General features: G+C 41.4%; 1 long non-coding RNA gene across 1 annotated transcript in view; it reads left to right on the top strand.

Annotated features, from left to right (window-relative positions):
• The first annotated feature begins 43 nt into the window (after positions 1–43).
• The window catches only part of LOC126406035 (uncharacterized), a 9,892-nt gene continuing 4,573 nt past the window's right edge, over positions 44–5,362 (top strand). Inside the window, exons 1-2 of the long non-coding RNA XR_007571628.1 lie at positions 44–1,002; positions 1,134–1,365. This is a non-coding gene — a long non-coding RNA (uncharacterized LOC126406035). The remainder of the gene's footprint in view (positions 1,003–1,133; positions 1,366–5,362) is intronic.

Consider the following 5,362-nt stretch of genomic DNA (forward strand, 5'->3'; position numbering starts at 1 on the left):
TTGTGGTATTGATACTTTTGATCTAAGCAGCCTACTTCTTCCAACACTCAACACTGTAACTACAACAATCATTGAACAATGGCACCATCTAGTGGATAAGATCCGCAATACAAGTTCCCACGGAAACATTGTTAAATTTGGACATGGACTTTTAAATTTTGCAATTTTGAAAGCAGGGCACAGCTTAGACACACTGTCGAAGACTGACCGTCGAAACCGGTTTGTGTGAGTAGCCTGTACCAGTGAGGCATTAAAGATATCAGAAGGAGTGCTGCTGGCTTCTTGTTCTTTTTACACAGCTTAGGCCTAGTCTATTCAGCGCAATTTCAATGCTGCAACTGCTCAAAAGAAAAACAAAAAGTGAATCCAAAGCATGAGCATAGTACAGGCTGTGCACTGTACTCTGTAGTTCCCAATATACACGAAAATAAAGACATGTTAACATATAAAACATGTAAGCTATTGAAAGACTTGAATTCACTCAGTTAAGTTGGGGAACGTCACAGTGACGACGGCGAACAAGGGGATCCACGTACTTTTTCTTTCTTCCAACTTTATTGAAAGTTGGAACAACAACAAACAATTCAGTCATTCCAGCTCACGTTTCGTACAATAGAGTTACACACATATGACAGCATAACAAGAGTCAAACAAAAGAGACAACAATCGAATTAACAATAAAAAATAAATACATTTCTTGGTGACAGACCTCGTAATCCCATGAGAATTGTAATTATAATTGTTGTGACAGATTATTGGTTGAAATTTCTGAGTGTATAGGCCTTATTTGTAATTAACTTCAGACAAGGGGACGTGCTTTGGTGACGACGTGTGTTTCAGACGTTTATTTTTGTTAGTAATTCTAACATACGCCGTCGTCACGTCGCCGTCGATACACGTTCTTTCAATGCACTCACCGTGAAGTCGCCGCCGGTCTCTCATCTGCTGTCCCATTCACTCCCATTCAAAAATCCACACGGTCAGGCGGTGACGGAAGGGGAGGTTGCTNTCACGTCGCCGTCAATACACGTTCTTTCAATGCACTCGCCGTGAGGTCTCCGCCGGTCTCTCATCTGCTGTCCCATTCACTCCCATTCAAAAATCCACACGGTCAGGCGGTGACGGAAGGGGAGGTTGCTCCTTCTCCTTCTCCTGGTAATCCTTGCATTGGCACTATCCACCCGCCATAGGCTCGCGCCCTGCAGCGATCGTTTCGGCGTCTGATCTATTTTCTGTGCGAGCCGCGAGCGAATGTGTCAAGCCGAGTGACGGAGACAACAGCTGGGAGCAGAACCGCTTGTCGACCAGGCTGGAGAAATGCGCGTCTGATGCCAACGCCTACTGGCAAAGAGGACAGCTGCGGTGGTGGGTTTTTTTTCTCTCCACAATCGAATATCAATTTTCACATTCGAAGGTCCATTTTTTTTTCAAATTCGAATTTAAATTCGAATTTAGAATATTCGTTGACAGCCCTAAAAACTAGTGCTACTAAGCATCTCTCAGACTTGAGAGAATGGGATGAATAGAGCTAAGTTAAATGGCTAAATCATTTTAAATACATCTAACCCTTGTAAGCACTGTGCTGTTTATGGTTCAAGCAACAAATTAACAGGCTAACTGATCCTGGGGAGTGCAATGCCTGCACATGAATTTACATAAACATGTAGTCATGTAATGTCTTCTGATCATTCCCTTTTGTTGCTTGATCTAAGTCCAAATTGTGTTTATTGTGTTAACTTTTCCTTTGGTTGAATCATTCTGTTACTGCTGCAATGTCTTAATGTAGCTAATGTTAGCACTGCCCAATTTACCTAGGCTGCTGCTCTTCAGTAGCTACAGTAGCCTACAGCATGATGTTTGTGATTCTGATATTATAAACAATTTGCACAGTAGATCAATTCTGGACTTGGAGTGTAAATAAAAAGTAGGCTATAAAAGCCCCCCTGTCTGTCTGCCTGCTATTAGAATTGTAGCTACAAGGTTAGCCTACATTACCAACATTGTCCTGCTGTTCTAATCCCTTCCAGACAGCTGAGGAGGTTGGTATTCTTGGGGTGATCAGGGAAAACTGCCTATGGCTAAATTACTTGCGGTAACATAGTTCTGTGAGAGGGGATGCCGCGGACGGCATCGACCGGTGAAAAGAACCACTGCCCGGTGTAGACCGGTGTAACGTTAACTGTGGCTCCACACCTCTCACTCGGTAGTTGCTGCCACAAAAGCGGGCAGCGAGCAGCGTTCCTCACAGCGGCAGATCACAAAATTATTGTAACAAAATGACAAAAATCGGGATGGACTCGTGGATATTGTCCGGTAGTCCAACCATTTAAGCTAACACACATGCTACGAGTTAACGAGCTTCTAACAACATATTTCTTCGTTTTTACAAACACCAAGCACCAAACCAACACATATCTTCTTCACTCACCTTCTGCTCTTCCATGAATGAAATGGCTTCCTCAGGGACCCCTCGAACACGCAAAAACTCACTGAGGTCCGACATTTTCGGTCCGCGCGTGGCTCTCCTCTCCTCTCCTCCACTCTAGTGTGCCACCGAAGTTGGTTCCCTACAGGCACCCATACTTCTGACTTTAAAGTCAGAATTCTGAGATTAAAGTCAGAATTCCGAATTTAAAGTCAGAATTCTGAGTTTAATGTCAGAATTCTGAGATTAAAGTCACTATTCCGAGTTTAAAGTCAGAATTCTGAGAAAAAAGTCAGAATTCTTCCGTTCTTCCGTAAAAAAGATATAGTGATTCAAAAGACAACACAAAATATACATGAGGAAGATCAACAACAGGAGACCTAATGTCATTAGGTCCAACCCAGTTGATAAGTCAAATAAAGTTAAATTTCAACATAAAGCAGACAAGAAAGTTCAGAAAGTTGGGGCTGGCAAATCTGTGATACAAGAACTAGTGAACTAGATGAAGGGCCTATAATGGTCCTACAGTGACACTTGGTGGAGAAAAGTAGGTACAGCAGTCACAGTATTACATTTAGTATCGACTCATCATTTCGACCTTCGGGGGGAAGTGTTTGTAATGTATTAATCCAAAAAGCTTCACGTTGCTTTAGTAGAAGCTCATGCTCACCCCCTCTCTTTGGAAAATGGACCTGTTCTATACCAATGAAACGAAAGGAAGAAATGCCATGACTGAAATAATTAAAATGCACAGCCACAGGGTAATTGCGATCATTTCTGCAGATGGTGCTTTTGCGTTCACTGATTCTCTGTTTCAATTGTCTAGAAGTTTTACCTACATATGCTAAACCACATGGACAACTTATCAAGTATATAACATAGGGAGAAGCACTTAATACTGAACTTCTTGCCTGTGTGTGGATGATTAAAACAGGTATTTTTAAAAGTGTTATGACACTGTGCACAATTGCCACATGGGAAGCTACCCTGGTAAAAGACTTGGAAGTGTTTGTCCCTGTGTGACCTCACTTTTAGCATGGAAGTTGGCATGTACCAGATGGTCGCTCAGGTTTTTGCCACGTCTAAAAGATGTTGTTAAAATATGCCAATGTTTTTTTAAAATGGATTTAATGACAAAAGAATTAGGGGAAAAAGTGGTCACGCATGTGACTGAAAACTTTTTTTCTTTTCTATTACTTTTCTTTAATAACTTGGAGCAAGGATTGTTTAGTGCCGTGTTGTATGCCCTATCCACTCAATCTGGTGAGTAACCTCTTAGTAAAAACCTGTTCTTCATCTCGACTGATTTAACCATGTAATCATCTGTGACAGAGCAAACCCTTCTTAACCTGCAGAACTGACTGGTGGGTAAGGACCTTTTGAGATAAGGAGGGTGAAGACTTGTAGCAAACAAAAGTGTGTTACGGTCAGTCTCCTTCTGGTACAGGGATGTAGATAGACCATCATTATCTCTGATAACCCACATATCCAGAAAATGAACCCTATCCTGGCTACATTCCAAAGAAAATTTTAAATTAGGATCAAAACCATTTAGTGTAAAAAGGTTTGAACCTCATCTGGGGTACCTCTAAACACACAAAATGTCATCAATGTGGCGAAACCACTTGATAATATCCGGCTGATAAATGTTCGTTACAGGGTTATAGACATACTTCTCTTCAAAATGACCCATAAACAAATTTGCGTAGTTGGGAGCAAATATGGAGCCCATAGAAGTGCCTGAGACCTGCAAATAAAAATTGTTGTCAAAACTGAAATAATTGTATTTCAAAACAAAAGAAGCCAAATCAGTGATGAAGTAGTTGGGTGGTTTGGGCATATTGTCACAATTGGCTAAATGGCATTTAAGGGCATCTAGTCCAACATCATGTGATATATTTGTATACAGACTTGTTACGTCTAGAGTTAGTAACCAAATATCATCAGACAAATCAGTGATTACAGAAATTTTATTTATAAAATCTGTAGAATCCTTTATGTATATACCTGTAATACATATGTAATATGTAATATGTAATACATGGACCAGGGGTTTGATAAAAAAAAAAAATCTACATATTCAGATAAAGGTGACAACAGGGAGTTAATCTGTGACACAATTGGTTGGCCGGGCGGATTAATAATTGATTTATGTATTTTCGGAAGGGTATACAGAACAGGTCGTATTGGATGTTTTGAATGAAGAAAATCAAACTCTGATTTAGAAATAAATCCTTTCAATAATGCATCTTTCAAGAAATTGACAATCTCACTTTGAAATTAAAGGGTTGGGTCACTCTTCAGTTTTTTGTAAAATTTCTCATTTGTCAATTGAGAAAGTATTTCCAATCTGTATTTGTGGGTATTGTGATGGAAAATTCTGGTATTTAAACATATTTAACCTATAATGTGTTGTATAAGGTTACTTGTTTTGATGAAACTGAACTTCTAACCTATTGATATGTGTTGCTCATTTAACCCCTACTGTGACAGCAGTGTTAGATACAGCAGAGGCCTAATGGAAGTAGGTTAAAGGTCATGAACCAGGGAGGCTCAGACACCAAGGTTACAAGCCAGGGAAGTTCAGACACTATGGGCTCTAGTTTCGCAGACCGGGCGCGGCGAGGGCACAGCGCACCTGCGCTTCGCCAACTGGGTGTGGCCAGGCGGATTTTGTAAGTTTGGCACACCGTGCGCCTGGTGCAGCTACTCCTCCATCCCACCTCCGTCCCTCCTACCGGCGCAAGTCGGAAAGAGGGAGGAGAGAAGGCGTGGAGTGGGTTTTACACACATCACACCAATCAAATGAGCCCCTCTCCTCGCCCTTAAATGCGCCGCGCGAAGGTGTAATGAGAGTTTACTCAATTCGCCATTGCAGAAGAGAGCAGCAGCGTCAGACAGCCAAACTCCTCCCAGGAGGAAACTTATGTTTTGGTC

Source organism: Epinephelus moara, chromosome 18, assembly GCF_006386435.1.
Source record: "Epinephelus moara isolate mb chromosome 18, YSFRI_EMoa_1.0, whole genome shotgun sequence".
Classification (NCBI taxonomy): Eukaryota; Metazoa; Chordata; class Actinopteri; order Perciformes; family Serranidae; genus Epinephelus; species Epinephelus moara.